This window comes from Carettochelys insculpta, chromosome 5 (genome assembly GCF_033958435.1).
Source record: "Carettochelys insculpta isolate YL-2023 chromosome 5, ASM3395843v1, whole genome shotgun sequence".
Taxonomy (NCBI): domain Eukaryota; kingdom Metazoa; phylum Chordata; order Testudines; family Carettochelyidae; genus Carettochelys; species Carettochelys insculpta.
The window spans coordinates 9,581,924-9,600,642 of NC_134141.1; the positions used below are offsets into that span (position 1 = coordinate 9,581,924).

General features: G+C 41.2%; 1 long non-coding RNA gene across 1 annotated transcript; it reads right to left on the reverse strand.

Moving 5' to 3' along the window:
* Window positions 1-8,348: 8,348 nt before the first annotated feature.
* On the reverse strand, window positions 8,349-18,119 carry LOC142013360 (uncharacterized). Its single transcript, XR_012645618.1, has 3 exons — window positions 18,035-18,119; window positions 10,397-10,591; window positions 8,349-9,385 (listed from the first exon to the last, which is right to left on the reverse strand). It is a non-coding gene; the product is annotated as an uncharacterized LOC142013360 (long non-coding RNA).
* Window positions 18,120-18,719: the final 600 nt, after the last annotated feature.

Genomic DNA, 18,719 nt, shown 5'->3' on the forward strand with positions numbered 1-18,719 from the left:
CGTGGTTTCATTTCTTTCAAGGTGCCATGTATCAGCAACTGAATCATGCATAACCTTATTGATCTCATTAAGAACTGAAGGTATTCAGCACTTTTCATAACAAGCTTTATGGCCTTAGGAGATCAACCTCCCATTTTTCTCTTCAGAAAATACTTTCAGTCCAGTCACTTTTTGCTATTGGTTTAGTTGGAGACAAACATCTGTTATGAAACCACTGTCTTTTTAACAATGGTATCTGACATTGTGTCAGTAAGGCCTCTTTCTCAGCTGACGTCCTGTCATCATACAGCAGGAATCTTTCTTCTACACGCTCTGCTGGGAGCTGTCAACCTAGAGGGAGCCATTTGAGTGACACAGAAGTAGCCGTCTGCCTGTCCTGTAGTCTTCCAGTGGGTAATTGTTCTGGGTGGAAGACATGGCTTCATATGAAACCGATAGTCAATGAGTCAACCACAAAATATTTCCTATTTTAAAGAGAACAAATTCAACATGAATCTAGATTTGGATGGCTGCCTGCGTTAGTTTAATACTGTAATTACAGGTCATAAAGACAGGGTTACGGATTAACAGGTCATAAGCAAAAACAAAAACATCCACCATGACTCTCAGGTGGTTAGAGGAACAGTTGTGAGTGGCAATTTTGAGGTTATGCACAATTTTGCTTATATAATTGCTTCTAAATTTTTAAATGAATTTAAATACAATATCACTTTTCTTAAAAAGTAATCAAGGATGTTTGAGAAGGTCTTAAACTTGAAAGGGTTGGTGTTCTCTTGTGGGTCTTTTTTTCCTCACTCTGAATGCAGGAATATTTGGCTAGGCCATAACATGTGAAAAGTTTCAGATAATTTCCCACTGAGGGAACTGATTTGCTCAGTGTTGAAGATTGGAATTCATCCTTACTTGCTTCAGATTGGAAGCACATCGTAGTTCTCTCTGAAAATGGGGAGTAAAAAAAAAAGGTGGAAGAGGAGGACCTCCCCTAAGCAAGCACCTGTAGTCAGTCACAACTGTAATTAAGCTTCCATTTATAACAAAATGATAGAGGTCTAATTGATCTGTGGATGGTACAGCAATGACTAATGTGTGTTAGAGGTGATTACAAACCAAGATGAGTCTTGCAAGGATTAGACTTCGACAAGTAAATGTCATTAAGCATTGATTTCACTTGAAACATGCAAACTGATGGAAAAAAATATTTCCATCAATGATGATTGAAATTTGCAGTTGCTTGAACTTAATAGAGTCAAATTCCAGTGACTTAGACTTTTCAGTTATGCACGTTACAAAGAACTAGTAGCATGTCTGATTGATTTAAAGCTATACACTCGGTGTATGTTGGTATCTGAGGATGACAACTTGTTTTTAATGGCTTATAAAGCTTTAATTTTTTGAATCTCAGTTTCAGATCTCATTAAATAATTGGTTGACTCCTCACCTGCTGATAATTTCCCATAACTGTGAATATTCAAATGGATAAAAATTGAAAAAACAAGTACTTAAAATAAACATTAACATCTGTTGAAATTACAAAGGAATTTGAATTCTGCCAGGTTTAGCTGTGATTATTTACCTGTTTACTCATAGATTCTTACAGAATTCAACAGCAAATGATTATTAAATTTTCTTCTTCACTTTCCCTTTTTAAATTGAAACTTACTTCTTTTTCTTTTTCTTGTTTTGGTTCTGAAACTCTTTTCCAAGAAAAGCCAACTGAGTATTCCTCTTTCTGCCATGGTAAAGTTGATCCATGTAACCCATCGGTCAATGTATATTACAGTTCCCTTTATTCTGGTCCACAGAAGGTATGGCTCTGTTACAATATCATCTCAACATCACTTCAGCTCAACCTGTAAGAACATAAGCTTTTAGCTCTGGAGGTTCCCATTGTGAGATCTGGTGCCTGCCAACATACCAACATTTACCCAAAATAATGATCCTGTGTTGGAAGGTCATTCTTGGGAACATGTCATGTACTGCAATTACTTTAGGTCTTCCAGCAAGCCTTGTGGTGGTGAGGTGGTCTGCTGTCCCACCAAAATGTGAGACTTATAGTGCCTCACACAGTGTGCTGTGATGCTTTTCTGGTTTCTAGACAGCATGTACTTCATCTGTGCAAGTATATATGGTGTATTTGTATAAGCTGGTAAGTCTAGCCTTGCTGGGGTTATTAGCTTCACCAGTTCACATGCTTTCTGGTCATAAGGGCTACTTATAGCTGGCTCCTGATTCAATCCAGCCTTTAGCACTTTCCTCTCTTGAAGCTATTTATGTCCATTTCTGATTTCTAGAGGACAATTAACTTACCAAGGGCACCTCTACAAAAGTAACTGGTAAGGCATCCATGCCTTCACACTCAGTGGGTAATTAAGCAACAGAACAGAGGCAGCTTCCCACAATATTGACTCAAGTCCACAAACCTTCTGTGAGGATTGAGGCTTTTCATTATTCACAATTTCCCTCTGTTTCATGGGAGACCCCATAAAGCTCAGCAGCCTCCCTCCAGCAGGCACAGCCAGGGGAAGGGTGCCTGTCCTTCAGCTGCTGGGGCAGGTTCAGGTTCGTCTGCTCCTGGAGCTCCCCAGCCAGAGCAGTCCTGCCAATGGGGCGGGGGAAAAAGGGCAGTTGACTGCAGCCTCGCGTTTTAGGGGGGCACAGAACTGCAGCTGCTGCCACTGCTACTTGGACATCAGCGGCATCCAGACCTCTGGTCCCTTTTAACTGCTCTGCTGCTGCATGCAGCTCTGAGGGGTGGGCCTAGCACTGCGGTCTGGGCAGTACTAAGGGCTGATTGACCTTGTCCCCTCCCCATCTTCTCTTGCTTCTGCCCCTTCTAGCTGGGCTCTGCTCCTTCTGGGAGCATGGAACTGGGCCCCTCTCTCACCTCATCCAGAGCCTGCAGGGGCGTTTGGCCCTGCTGAGCCTGGGGGATGAATGCAGCAAACTGTGGACTTTCCCACTGCTCATTTATGAAGGGGAGCAGCTAGCAATGTTCCCATATAAATTAGGGGTTCAGGAGAGCTTCAACCCCCTTCCCCCCCAAATCCCACCCTTCTTCAAGGGAACCTGAGAGGTGAGAGGCTCAGAACTGAAGCATTCCTGGAAAGTGTGTGTGTCTCCATCCAGCCTCGTTCATCTGCCTGGTGATTCTGTCTCTTTTCTGCAGGATTTTATAAGAAGCCATCCCATCCCAGTCATATCCCATTTTCCTGGCACAACCAAACGTACTTCTTTTTTTCATAACTTAAAGCTGGTTGTTTTGACTGTTACGGAACTACTCCAGTCTGAATTGTGGAGTTCTATAAAACTTTTCCTTGCAGTAGGAGGTCAATGTGGTTACCATACCACTGCAGGAAGTGACCTTTTAAATGCAACAACTGGGTGGAACTGAGAGCTAGGCAGCAATCTGTGGTATATTTGTTACATTCCTCCTGCAGAATTTTAGAGATGTCAGTATATATAGCCCTGGATAAGGAGCTAATGGAATCAGCTTTTCAAGGACATGGGATATTTTACTGCACTGCAGAACCCTCTCAATTATTTTTCAGGTAATTTACATTAATTTGACTATTGCTTTCAGCGGTCTCATGGAAAAATGTTGTAGTTAGTGAGCCTCATGGTTAATTACTTCACAATTACATTTTTAAGGTTTTAAATTAATATGTATTATAGTGTCTTTTGTTCTCACTGGTGTAGTTAAGGATCTGTCATGGTTTTCATTATGAACACATAATTTCAGTGAGTTGTAATTTATCCATAAGAAATTTGCTTCAGACTTCATAAAAAAGTCCCAAGTCCAGAGGGAATATCTTGATAAAAACTCACAAATCTGGTTTTTCTGCCTTTGGGTTATTTTGAAGCAGAACTTAATTTTTTCAAATGCATTGTTGCAATTCATAAATAGTTCTGCATCCAAATGTGGCAGGACATACATTCCTATTGACTCACTGCTGTTTCTGAAATAAAAATACACTAATTAGCTCCCCGATAGCCGAAAATAGCTGAACACCTACCTTAAGTAGTTATATTTAGGCTTAATTTCACTATCTTTGCTGTCCTTGAGGTATGCTAAACAAATAATACACCTTTATCAACAGATATTTTCTCATCACACAGTATTAAAATATAAACAACAATCAGAAAATCCTATCCAAAACACTTTTCATAATAGTGACAGAGAGGGAGATGTGTTAGTCTGTATTCTATCAAAAGAAAAAAGCAGACATGTAGCACTTTAAAGATAAACAGAATAATTTATTAGGTGATGAGCTTAAAGCTTTAAGATGATCACCTAATAAATTATTCTGTTAGTTTTTAAAGTGCCACATGACTGTTTGTTTTTTTACTTTTCATAATACGGTCTGATCTCAAACCTATTGAAGTCAATGGGGGGTATGTTTACTTCAATGACCACTGGATCAAACTCATGGCTGTTCTTTTTTGCTGTCACTTTAGCGAGTGCTAACTGATTAAACCAAATAAGGTTTCTAAACCCTATTATGTAAAATAATGGTTTCCAATTAAGCTGTTGCCAACAGCTCACTGGCACCCTCATATAATTATTACTTTCAATTTGTTAGTTACTTTCTCCCCCCTCTAATTTCCTTTTGTGTTTATTTCTATATGTCCTCGCCGCAATAGGATTAAAAGATGGAGTTCTGCAGAGGTCTCTAGATGAAGCTGTACCTGCTATGCATATGTAACCTTTATTCCCCACACTTCTTCTCACTGCTTGTTTAAAATTTGTTGGCAGTTCTCAGCTTTATATGTGAATAACAGCAGGAAAAAACAGTATATACAAATCATTTACACATTGAAGAAAATAAAGGACAATCATGGAAGCAAATCAGCACTTCAGAAGTAATGTGCTTGTTTAGCCCAGATAAACAAAGCTTGTGAATTTTTGAAACAAATTCCAGGATGGGCTTCAAGAAGCAGTGGTGATCAACTCACACAGTTCAAATTCTTGTCCTGCTGGATCCCAGTCCCTGGAACTCCCAGACAGGCCCTCTCAGAAAACGACAGAGGCCTGGGCCATTTTGAGTTTAGAGGGCCCAGCCCCAGGCCCAACATATCTCCTCATCCACAGGGTTATAAAAAAATCAAAAGAATATATGAAAATGAACAGCTGACATGTTTATTTATTATCAGTTAAGTTATTATACCAATAGAATGTGCATTAAAAAAAATGTAACTTTAATTGTGAGTTTCCATGGCAAACAAAACTCTTCATCTTAGGTATGTTTTTTTCTGCCTTTGTTGTGTGCAAACTTGTTTGTAATTGAAGAAAATCTAATTCACATGCAACATCACTGTTAATGTTACGTATGACAAGCCCATTCAAACACTCTTGTCCCATCATAGAAGGGTGATAGTTCTTTACTTCTTTTAACACATTGAATGTGTTTTTACCGGAAGCCACTGGTGCAGTGAGACTGGCAAACATACACAATGCAATAGTAATATTGGGAAATACAAGTGGTAGGCCAGGATCAAATATTTCTTGAAGCAGTTCTTTTGGCTTGCAATCCAATTTTAACATTGGAATGTACACCTTTCAGGAAGACAATTTCATCACAAAAATTCTGTTGAGCTGTGTCTACACTACAGAGAGCTTACAAAAGAAGTTCTTCCAGACGATCTCTTCTGAAAGAACCTCTTTTGAAAGACTGTGCGCACACACAAAAAAGTGGATCAAAAGAGTGATCTGCTCATTTGAAAGAGAGCGTCCACACAGCCCCCTGCTCTTTTGAAAGAATAGGCCAGGGATCAAAAATGAAGCATATTCTTTTTGAAAAAAGGGCCCTGCAGAGCATCTACACACATTTTCTTTCGAAGAAAGCTTTCGAAAAGGAGTGCTTTTCCTGAAATGGGAAAGAAAGAGTGATTTCAAAAGGAGCACCAGTATCTTTCAATTTACTTTCAAAAGAATGCTTTTTGTGTGTAGACGCACCGTGGGCTCTTTCGAAAGAGCCCCCTTCTTTTGAAAAATCTTTCTTGATAGTGTGGGCTCAGCCTTGTTGTATCTTGGTTGAAACTCCTCAGCTGCTGAACATAGATCTTTATCACTCAGCTCTCTGAACTCCCAAAGGAATGCAAGAAGGGTACAAATTTGTCACAGAGACTCAAATTGATGTATAAGCCCAGATTTGATGGAGTCAAAAGTAATACAAAAAAATGACTCAATGGTGCCTTTCTGCATCAGATTGAGATGTTAGGCTGTGATTGGTGGAAAACTGAAATTGTCAATATTCTTGATTTGGACTTAAAAAGGATTGTATCCTATTGATTACCAATCTTTCGAATATTTTTAAGAAGTTGTTCAATATTATCGCTTTCAACATCCTATGTAGCATTGCATGATTCAGTTACAAGATTAGTTTCATGGATCATTTTCAGCAGCTTCATCCACATGGGCCACATTCAAATGAATTCAGATTAGGATGTATACTTTTGAATTGAGTTAAACTCAGTCTGAGACTGTGCTGTGAGAGTAAGAGATTCAAGCTCACTTAAAACCTTTCTCACAGAGTCCAAATGCTGTGCAACTGGGTTAATGCCATTGATCCGAGCTGACCATCTGGTCAACATATCATGAAGAGAAACAGGCAGATGCTGCTTCAGAATTTCCCGCTTTCAAGGACTACTACTGAGGAAGTTGTATAATTGCTGGATTGCTCCAAAGTATGTGATTGCTTCCCTGCATGTTTCAGCGCTATCAATGCTGTCAAGATTTCACAGAATCATACAGAATCACAGGGCTGGAAGGGACTTCAGGAGGTCAAGTCCAGGCCCCTGCTTCAAGCAGGATCAACCCCCTGGGTTTGCCACAACTGGACAAAATACAGCTTGGATTTTACTCCAAAAAGACTGTTTGTACTCCATTGTACTTCCCACTTATATTGGATCCATTGTCATAGGCTTGGTCAATACAGACTTGAACATTTAATTTGAAGCTTTCCGGAATTTCTAGTACATGAGCAGCATTTTTTTTTATGAAATTATCGAACAAAATGCATTGTTCTTCAAAGGAAACCTTTGAACTTCTTGCAATTTTAGCATAAGAAGCAACCAGGTCATCCGTTCTTTATGAGAACAATCTGGTGTTTTGCCTCAATAATAACTGAAAAGTATTCTGCGTGTCCTATCTCTTCGGCTGGGTCTACATTACAGAGTTTTGTCAACAGAAGGGTCCTTCTGTTGACATAACTCAGGGAGCATCTACGCACTTAAACGGTGACAAGAATCAGAGAAGTAGCTGTGTTTGTCTGTACCTTCGAGAACAACAAGAAGTCTTGTGGCACCTTAGAGACTAACAGATATTTTGGAGCATAAGCTTTCGTGGGCAAAGACCCAGTCAACCCAATCAGATCTTTGCCCATGAAAGCTTATGCTCCAAAATATCTCTTTGTCTATAAGGTGCCACAAAACTTCTTGCTGTTCTCTATGCACGTAAAGCATTCTGTGGACAAAACTCAACAGAACTCTGCATTTTCCTCAACAGTATTATCCCTCAAAAATTTGAGACATAACAATCTCTGGACAGAGTACTGTCAGCAAAAATGCAGTGTAGACACCTCTGTCAATAGAGAGGACTTCTGCTTGCTGGCCCGCCCTCTTTGCAGAGCTGCCATTCTGCTTTCTGGCACCAGAGAGCAGGGCAGTGTGGCAGTTCTCTGTTGACAGCAAGTTGGGTGTAGATGCAATCTGTTGTCAGAGGTTCTGTCCAGATTACCTTACCCTGTTGACAGTAACTTCTAGTGTAACTTCTGTTGACAGATGTTTCTAGTGTAGACATAGTCTTCAAGAATTGTTGTTTGCACAAGCATCCCACACAGCTCTATAAACTCATTTTATATTATGATAGGTTTGAGATTAAGTCCATTATCTATTGAAGTCTCTTATGAGGTCACTGTCTTGTGATTCATGAACATGCTTGACATGATTGTGAACAAAGGATGATTGCCAGATTAGGTATAAAGTTTATTAAACAACTAAAATTAAAAGTATTTATTATTACAAAAAGGGCCTTTAAAAAGTAATGTAAAACTGGACAAAGAGGTAGCTTTCAGCTGAGCCTCATGGGCCGTGTCTACACGTGCCCCAAACTTCGAAATGGCCATGCAAATGGCCATTTCGAAGTTTACTAATGAAGCGCTGAAATGCATATTCAGCGCTTCATTAGCATGCGGGCGGCAGCGGCGCTTCGAAATTGACGCTGCCGCCCGCATGCTAATGAAGCGCTGAATATGCATTTCAGCACTTCATTAGTAAACTTCGAAATGGCCATTTGCATGGCCATTTCGAAGTTTGGGGCACGTGTAGACGTAGCATGTAGTTATTGTATATAAAGATACATGAGAAAAAACAGGAATATAAAAATCTATGCAGAGAAAACCATCTAATTTAAAGGTTAAATGCACCGTCAGACCAAGCAAAATCACTTTATGGTAACAGAATTAGGTATGACTTTCACAACCTCGAAACTATGCAAAGACAGTAAACAGGATTTCGTAATGTAGAATCATTAATCATAGAAGCTGCTCCAGTCAAGCAGATGAAAGCTCAGATTTGACTTTAAAAATTGGAAAAGGCCAAAGTCCCACAATGTTTTAAATCAATTTTTTGCAGGTGTAGATATAGATTCTTTTGTTGTCTCTGTTGTAACAGCAAGGTGTATAAGAAAGGGAAATGATATGGTAGAAAAATGCCAACATTTGAAGCCCTGTTGTTTCCTGAGGCCTTGGGCCAAATGACTCTTCTGCCTGCCTCTCCCACACCTATGTAGGTCCTGCTCCCAGACACACCATACTGAAAATGCAACTCCTGGCATGGCCTGATGAAGCTTAGAGCATAGTTCAGATTAACCTCATCAGTTTTTAGTTTAATCATCTTTCCAACTAGTTCCTCTTCCTCTCTGAAACGTGTTAATTGTTCATTTTAGCACCTGATTCACTGTCTCCTCAAAGATTTGGAGGAACTTCTGTTGGCTTCACTGGCTTTGAATCAGATCCTAAATGTCCTACTGGACGTAATTTAATAGTCTGTGTTGTCACCAAAAATCTCAAAACTGTAGGGCTAGCTGGAAGTTTGCAATCATTAATTCCTACCCATTGCACCAAAGCGCAAGACCAAATAACCCTCAACTATTTTGAACGGATATTTGTCCATCCTCTTAAAACCTCCAGTGATGGGGATTCCACAGCAACCTTGGAAGCTAGTTATAGAGCATTTTTACCCTTTTATTTGGGAAGTTTCCGTACTCGTGCATCTCATCGGAGTTGTGTTTATTTTTAGCAGGCAGAGGGTGTTCATTTTTAACCATGGTGTTATTGAAAATGTTGGCTCTCTGCAGGCAGTCTTCTGGTAATTGCACCTTGATGAGCTGGTTGAAAAAGAAATTGAGGAAGGGTAATGAAACAATATGAAATATTTCTCAGAAACATGCTGTCTGAGCAAACATTTGTTAGCTGTTCCTAATTTTTTGCTACCTAGACTGCTGTTTGGAATTAAATGCTCTCCTGAGCTCACAGTTTGGAGCTTTTCCCAGGTGAATTGGATAGGCCATGTGAGACTAAAGAAATATATTATTGCTTTGTATTACAGCTAAACCAGCAAGAGCCAGGAAAGCATCCAGGAAAATGTGTACAAGCACATTAGGCTCATGATGGATTCTCCTGGCAAAGCAAGCCTCAAACTTTCCTCACTATGTTCTTGGATAGCAAACATCTGATATGTTGAAGCTAAATTCTGCAGAGTAGATTCATTTTCCCACTACGAGCAGTATGGATATTTATTAATTAGTAGGGAGTTTCAGGGAGATGAGTGGGTCTTATGCTGGCAGATTGTTAGTGTTCTCAATTCAGGGCACATCATTTTCTAATTAAGGTGCTGGGCTGTCATCCTCAGCAGATATGTGTTCAGTTCCTGACTGTGCCACAGACTTGTGTGCATTACACAATAATCTAGGTGACAGGCACCAGAATCTGAGCACTGAGCTTAGCCTAGCATGTGTGTGATCATCAGCACAGCAAATCCCTATCAACATTCATGCTCTTTGCGTTTCTTCACTCTACTGTGCATGTCTTGGGGGGCATAGCCTTTGGTTCTTTGGGCTGAGATGTTCTGGGATTCTTTCCCAGACAGTCATCAATTGCCAGAGAATTTCTCTGTCCTTCCAGCAGAGTTGTGGGAGAGCCATAGAGGACTATTGGCACACTAGTGGTTTTTGCCAGCATCTTCATCCTAGTCCAGCCCGGCCCATACCCTCAGCTGAGCCAATAAGTCCAGGCTTAGAACATTGCCATACCCAACTTAGAGATTTGTCTGATGATAGCGGGTATTTATACTGAAAACTAAAGTAAATTACCAGGCTAACTGTGCAGTGAAGATGTACCTTCTGTGACCTTGAGGAAGTCCCTTATTCCCATTTAATAAGTGAAGAAAGGAGATAAAACTCTTCCTCTTCCCACTCATTTATCTTCTCTATAGAGGTTGCATGCCATGTGGGGCCAAGGCTGTCTCTTGCTGTATGTTTGTATATCACCTAGCACAATCCACCTTCAGTCTTGTTTGGTTTCCATAGATGGTACTGAAATATATCAAGAGGACAGTGGAGAACAAAAATCAACATGTTGAAGGGTTTTTTTTCTTCCATTTGTCAGAATTCAACATGGGACCATTTCAAAAATTCTTATATAGGCAGCATTTTTGAAAATCTAGCCTACCCTGAACAGACCCTAACTTTTCCATCTTTAACACGTTACTTTGGCGGTGATCATAGAACACTAGAACTGGAAGGCACTTAAGAGGTCATCAAGTCCAGTCCCCTGCACACATGGCAGGATCAAACATATCTAGATCATACCATTCACAAAAGTAGGGACAGATTTTTGTTGGATATTACTAGTCCCCTGAAAACTATCATAGAATCATATGGTTGGAAGAGACTTCAGGAGTTCATTGAGTCCAACCTCCCCACTGAAAGCAGGAACAGTCTCAACTAAGAACCAGTTTAGCAAAGCCCTGGGTGGAATGATTTAAAGACCTCTAGGGGAAGAGATTCTACCACCTTCCTAGGTAATCCATTTCAGAGCTTCACCACTTTCCTAGTGAAATAGTTTTTTCCTGATGTCCGGCTTAGATCTACCCCACCACAAATTGAGACCATTGGTCCTTGTTCTATCATCTGTCACTACTGAGAACAGCCTATCTCTATCCTCTTTGAATCCTTCTTCAAATAGTTGGAGGCTGCTGTCAAATCCTCCCTCACTCTTCTCTTTTGTAGACTCAATAATCCCAAGTCCCTCAGTGTCTGCTTCAGCCCCCTAAACATTTTTGTCTCTCCACTGGACTCTCTCCAGTGAATCCATGTCCTTTCCGTACTGGGGGGTTCCAGAACTGGGTGCAATACTCCAGACAAAGCCCCACCAATGCCGAATAAAGGGGAATAATCCTCTCCCTAGATCTTCTGTCAATGTTCCTACTAATGTATCCCAGTATGCCATTAGCCTCTTGGCTTCAAAGGCATCCTGCTTGCTCATATCCAACTCCTCATCCACTGTAATCCCAAAGTCCTTTTCTGCAGAACTTGTGCATACTGAGTCAGTTCCCGGCCTGTAGTGGTGTTTAGGATTCCTCCATCCTAAGTGCAGGACTCTACATTTTCTTTGAACCTCATCAGATTCCTTTTGGTCCAATCCTCCCTTCAGTTTGTCTATATATCCCTGAACCATACCCCTTCCTTCCAGCATATCAACCTCTACCCCTAGTTTAGTGCAGATTTGTTGAGGTTGCAATTCATCCCCTCATCTAGGTAATTAATATTGATGTTGAACAAAACTGTCCCCAGAACCAACCTTTGAGGTACCTGACTTAATACTGGCTACCAAAAGACACAGAGCCATTGATCACTACCTGTTGAGCCCAATGATCTAGCCAGATTTCTATCCACCTTACAGTCCATTTATCCAAGCCATTCATCTTTAACTTACCAGCAAGGATACTGCAGCAAACTGTATTAAAACCTTAGTTGAAATCAACGCACATTACATCCGCAACCTTTCCCATATCCTCACAGCAGTTACCTCATCATAGATGGCAATCAGGTGAGGCATCACTTGCCTTGGTGAATTCATGTTGACTATTCCTGTTCAGTGCATACAGAGCAATGCTCAAAGAGAAGATTAAGACTATAGCCACAGAGAAAGACCTAGATAAGAGAGTCGCAGGGATAGCCATTGCTATAGAAATGGCAATTGAGCAGACTGTTCCAGAAGAAGAAAAAAATCAATAAAAAGTGGATTACCTAGAAGACCCTGAAGTTGGTTCAAGAGAATAGAGTGTTGAAGATCAAAAAAGATGTTTCTGAGATGGCAGAACAGCAATATAGCATGAAATGCAATGAGGTAAGGGAAGCAGCCAGAAAGAATAAGGAAAAATGGTTAGAAGATCAATGTGAAGATACAGAGAGGTATTACGGTGAATGTAAGACCAGAGAGGTATATAAGATGGTTAGGAATATTAATAGGAAATGGCAACTGAAGCAGATGGTGATCAAAGATCAGAACTAAGTGCTCATGAACAAGAAGAAGACTGTGCAGCGATGGATGAGATATTGCACTGATCTATACAAAGCAGCGTTGTACCCAAGTATCTCACAGGGACTGACAGAGGAACTGAAAGAGATGTCTCCACCTAGCATCGAGAGCGAGACTGATATTTTGAAGGAGGGAGTAGAAAAAACAATGAAAAGACTAAGGAACAAGAAGAGCCCTGGAAATGATAAGATCATGGGAGAGATGATCAAATACGACGGAGAAAGCATGATTCAGGAAATACACTGACTGTGTAATATAGCATGGAAAGAAGGGAAGGTGCCTAAGGAATGGACAAGATCTGTGCTAGTGACAATACCCAAGAAAGGAAGTACATTGGAGTGCAAGAACTACAGAACTATCGCTCTAACGAGTCATCCAGGCAAGGTGCTGATGATGATACTGATGGAGGGACTAAGATCACAGATAGAAGAACATGTAGCAGATGAGCAAGCAGCGTTCAGATAAGATAGAAGTACCATACAGCAGATATTGACGCTAAGACTGATAGAGGAAAAAGCTCAATGAAAGAACAAGAACATATACGCTTGCTTTGTTGATTATCAAAAGGCATTTGACAGTATAGATCAGAAGGTGACTTGGGCAGTATTGGAGTCATACAGAGTGGATAGCAGACTGATACGGTTGTTGAAGGATATGAATGACAATGCTGAGGCAGCGGTCAGAACATGCAGGGAGTTGGGAAGTTGGTTTAAAACAAGTAGAGGTATGAGACAAGGAGATCCAATGTCTCCAAATATCTTCATCACACATCCGGAGAGAGTGATAGACAATATCAAGAAAGAGGTAGAAGGGATATCTGTGCATGGGAAAAGAATTAACAACCTGAGGTTTGCAGATATAGTTATCACTGAGGAAGATGAAGAGAAGCTAGTGAAAATGGTACAGGTGTTAAACAAAGAAGGGAAGAGGTATGGACATTGATAAAACTAAAACAATGGTATTTGGAGATAAGGAAATAGGAAAAAAGATCAGTGTTGATGGTATTGAACTAGAAAATTTTGAGAAGTTCACATCTGGGGAGCAACGTAATGCATGATTGAGACTGTAAGAAGGAAATATCGACTAGAATAGCAAAAGCAAGAATGAGTTTGAAGGCAATGGATAAGATCTGGAAAAGCAAAGTGATTCACTTAAGAACGAAGCTGAGCATCTTGAAAACGTGTGTATTCAGCAGCATGTTGTATGGATGTGAGACATGGGTGATAACGAAAGATTTGAAGAGAAGAATATTGGCGTTTGAAAGCATTTGTTATAGAAAGATTCTGAGAATAGGATGGATGCAGAAGGTCACCAACTAGGAATTATATCAAAAGATAAAGCTGAAAGTGAACCTGCCGCAGAACATTGTAAAACAGAAGCTACAACTATTTGGGCATATTTGCAGAATGAAAGACGAATGAAAAATCAAGACCCTGGTATTCGGCATAATGGACAGTTTGAATAGGAAAGGCAGACCCCACAGAGAAAGGATAGATGATATAGTAGATTGGTGCGGAGCTAGTCTACAGAAACTAAGCCACTCCACACTGGACAGGGAATGAGGGAAGCAAATAGTGAGAGAGGCATCAGACACCAATGGGCACTGAGCCCACAGTTATTGATGATGATGATGATGATCCTGATCACTTCCTCTCCTCCAAGTGCTTCATGGAGGGGGCTGAACTAGGTGACCTCCTAAGGTCCCTTCTAGCCCTAGGATTCTATGATTCTATGATAATTTTTCCAGGGACTGAGTTGAGGCTGACCTGTCTATAGCTTCCTAGATTCTCCTTCTTTCTTTTTTTAAAGATGGACACTACGGCTACGTCTACACGTGAAGCCAACATCGAAATAGGCTATTTCGATGAATAATGTCTACACGTCCTCCAGGGCTGGCAACGTCGATGTTCAACTTCGACGTTGCGCGGCACCACATCGAAATAGGCTCTGCGAGGGAACGTCTACACGCCAAAGTAGCACACATCGAAATAAGGGTGCCAGGCACAGCTGCAGACAGGGTCACAGGGCGGACTCAACAGCAAGCCGCTCCCTTAAAGGGCCCCTCCCAGACACAGTTGCACTAAACAACACAAGATCCACAGAGCCGACAACTTGTTGCAGACCCTGTGCGTGCAGCATGGATCCCCAGCTGCCGCAGCAGCAGCCAGAAGCCCTGGGCTAAGGGCTGCTGCCCACGGTGACCATAGAGCCCCGCAGGGGCTGGAGAGAGAGCATCTCTTAACCCCCCAGCTGATGGCCGCCATGGAGGACCCGGCAATTTCGACGTTGCGGGACGCGGATCGTCTACACGGTCCCTACTTCGACGTTGAACGTCGAAGTAGGGCGCTATTCCGATCCTGTCATGAGGTTAGCGACTTCGACGTCTCGCCGCCTAATGTCGAAGTTAACTTCGAAATAGCACCCGACGCGTGTAGCCGCGACGGGCGCTATTTCAAAGTTAGTGCCGCTACTTCGAAGTAGCGTGCACATGTAGACACAGCTTACATTTGCCTTTTTCCAAACTTCTGGGACCTCCCATGATTGCCATGAGTTTTCAAAGATAACTTGACATGCAGTGAAAGGATCTTAGAGCCAGGAGGCATTATACTAATTTATTGAGGGCTTGGAAAAGGGTACAATAGATACATAATTTGCAAACTGCCCTCCCATGAAGAAACATGTAGTCCTTCATTAGAGGAAGCAAAACATGTATTTTGTCTTTCCCTCTCTTTTCATCCCCATGACACCCGCCTGGCTCTCCAAAGTGTAAACTTCCACCAATAGTGAGATAACACCCTGTCTTGGTATGCCACAGGATCTTTATTTCTAGTAATTGGTTCTGACTGTTTTTTTCTTCATATAAAACATATTTTCCTTCTGAATTTTTTTTTCTCAAAAAGAGAATCCAACATTTGTTTTAAATGTGGAGATAGCAACCCCCCAAAGGGAACCAGCCACAGGAAACATTATAAGAAATTGAATTTGTCTTGGCAGCTGGTATCACAAACACACATCAGAGCATCCATCACTTCATTTCAGTTGAAATGAGAAAGACAGAGCGACATTCAGACATTCAGCTACCAGCAATTTCTGTTAAGGAACATTAGAGGACCTTCTTTAAACTTCCTCTCTCACAGGAGCCACGTCTACACGTGCCAGCTACTTCGAAGTATCCACGCCAACTTTGAAATAGCGCCTGCCACATCTATACGTGGTGAGCGCTATTTCGAAGTTGGCATCCTCATCAGGAGATGGGCATAGCGCCCTACTTCGACGTTGAACGTCGAAGTAGGGCACATATAGCCGATCCGCGTCCCACAACATCAAAATAGCGGGGTCCGCCGTGGCGGCCATCAGCTGAGGGGTTGAGAGACGCTCTCTCCAGCCCCTGTGGGGCTCTATGGTCACTGTGTGCAGCAGCCCTTAGCCCAGGGCTTCTGGCTGCTGCTGCTGCAGCTGGGGATCCATGCTGCATGCACAGGGTCTGCAACAAGTTGTCGGCTGTGTGGATCTTGTGCTGTTTAGTGCAAGTGTGTCTGGGAGGGGCCCTTTAAGGGAGCGGCTTGCTGTTGAGTCTGCCCTGTGACCCTGTCTGCAGCTGTTCGTGGCACCCTTATTTCGATGTGGGCCGCTTTGGTGTGTAGATGCTCCCCTGCAGAGCCTACTTCGATGTAGTGCTGCCCAAAGTCGATGTTGAACGTTGACGACACCAGCCCTGGAGGATGTGTAGACATTATTCATCAAAATAGCTTATTTCGATGTCGCTACATCGAAATAAGCTATTTCGATGTAGCATTCACGTGTAGACGTAGCTAGGGAGGGATAGTCACAGAGACCATACACCATCACCACCTTTAGATTGCTTATCAACACAAGTGAAATTATTATTATAAAAGAGTTTTTATGCTTGGAATGTTATTGGAACTGCAAAATCAATCAATAGTTACAGATGAACCTGCTTCTGAGTTACAGTAAGAACCCTTTGCACTGATCTGGTAATAGGCTTTACTGTAAATGAATACTGAGACCTATTTATACACACACATACACATCTAGTAAGTTCCCTACTATTGCATGCATGTGAGGCAACCTTGTTGAAATTTATATAAGCATTTAAAATGTGCTTGTCTGAAGCAAACTAGATGTAAATTAATAAAATTCCTTTTCTCCGGCGCTGTGCTCCAGCTTCTGAATAAAACTATTGGTCATTATCTCATTTGTGCTGAGGGAACAAATGCAAGTGCCTAAAACCCAGATGGCCCCTCAGGGTTAATCGGTGGTTGGTTCATGGTTTTTATGGCTAGAGAGGACCATTATGATAATTTAATCTGGCCTGCTGTGTAACACAGGTCATAGAACTTTGCTAAAATTTCCAGAGCAGATATTTTAGAAAGGAAATCCAATCTTGATTATAAGTTGACCATGATGGGCAGTCTATCAGGACCCTTTGTAAATTGTTCCAATGCTTAGTTATCCTCACTGTTGAAAATGTGTGCCTTATTTCCAGGCTGAATTTGTCTAACTTCAACTTCTGGCCACTGGATTGGATTAACCTTTCTGTGCTGGACCCATGAGCCCATTAACAACTATTTGTTCTCCGTAAAGGTAGGTAACTGCAGCTTGCGATGAAGTCACTCCTTAACCTTCACTTTGCTCATCTAAATAGATCAAGTTTTCCAAGCCTCACTGTAATGAAAATTTTCTAATTTGTTAATTTTTATTGTGGGTCCTCTCCAGTTTCTCAGTTGTTTTAATTTATGGACACCAGAATGGAACATGGTATTCCAGCAGTGCTCTCACAAGTGTCAAATACAGAAGTAAGATAAAGTCTCCACTTCTACTTGAAACTCCTCTTTATATCCAAGGATCACATCAGCACATTTGGCCAAACTTGAACAGAGAGCTCACATTTGCATAGCCATCTTGACCCCAAATCTTTCTCAGGGTCACTGTCTCCCATGAGCGTATTCTATCATGTCGTTATCTTCTGCATTCTTTGTTCCCAGATGCACACATTTGCATTTAATGATATGGAAACACACATTATTTCACTCAGCTTAGAAAAGATCTAGATTGTTCTGAATCAGTGACTTTCTTCCGGATAATGGATATAAACGCCCCAATACCTTTTGGCCAATCATGCTAAATAAGGCAGTACAAACACCTGCTTGGTGATTATTCTCTGGCAACTTCATGTTGAGACCTAACAGACCACTTTAATCTTCTTAATGTGTGTCATGTTAATTTCATATCGTTCAAGCTTTCTTAACGAAAATGTTGTGCAGCACTAAGTCACGTGCCTTACAAAATATGAAGGTTATCACAACAGCACCAATATTTGTTTCCACCAAATCTATAATCTCATGAAAAAGAAATCAAATTTTGACAGAATCTATTTTCTATAAGCACACATTGATTAGCATTTATCATATTACCTTTGTTTGATTTTTTTTTTAATCACTTGAGTCTTACACGATCTGCTCTGTTGTTTTTCTGGGGATGGATGTCAGACTGAAAGTGTCATCCCATTTATCCTTTTTAAGTCTTGTGCAACATTAATTTTTATTCAGTCGTCTGGAACTTCCTAAACATGGGCTATTAGCATGGGAGAAACATGAGATTTCATTTCAACACTGGTAAGGACAAGAGACTCGGTTCTTGATGAAGTGTCAGAGACACCAGTTTAGGCTGAACCTCTCAGGTCCCACATGCTTGGGAACCTGACTGGTATACAAGAGAATTTGCCAAACCATGAGACGTCAATATTAACTAGCTGCATTACCAACACTTCTGCTGCTTACTGGGCTCTTAGAAGCCATTTAGGGGTACCTTACAGCTAAATAACATCACAGACCACTGAGAGCCAGGACTGTGGGAAACTTGACCACCTGCATGATAAGGGGACGTCCACCTAACTAAACTCATGCTGGATAATGGTTGTTGCCAGAGGGCAGAGTGCTGGACTAGAGAGGTTCAACCTCTATTGTAATTTGACCCAAAGTCCTGAAAATATAACCTGCACTAAACAGCTCTAGAATATAAGATATACTAAATGTTAATACACTCATTTCTTTCTGTTCTTTATCCAGGTGCAGAGATAGACAATTTGTTAGTGATAAA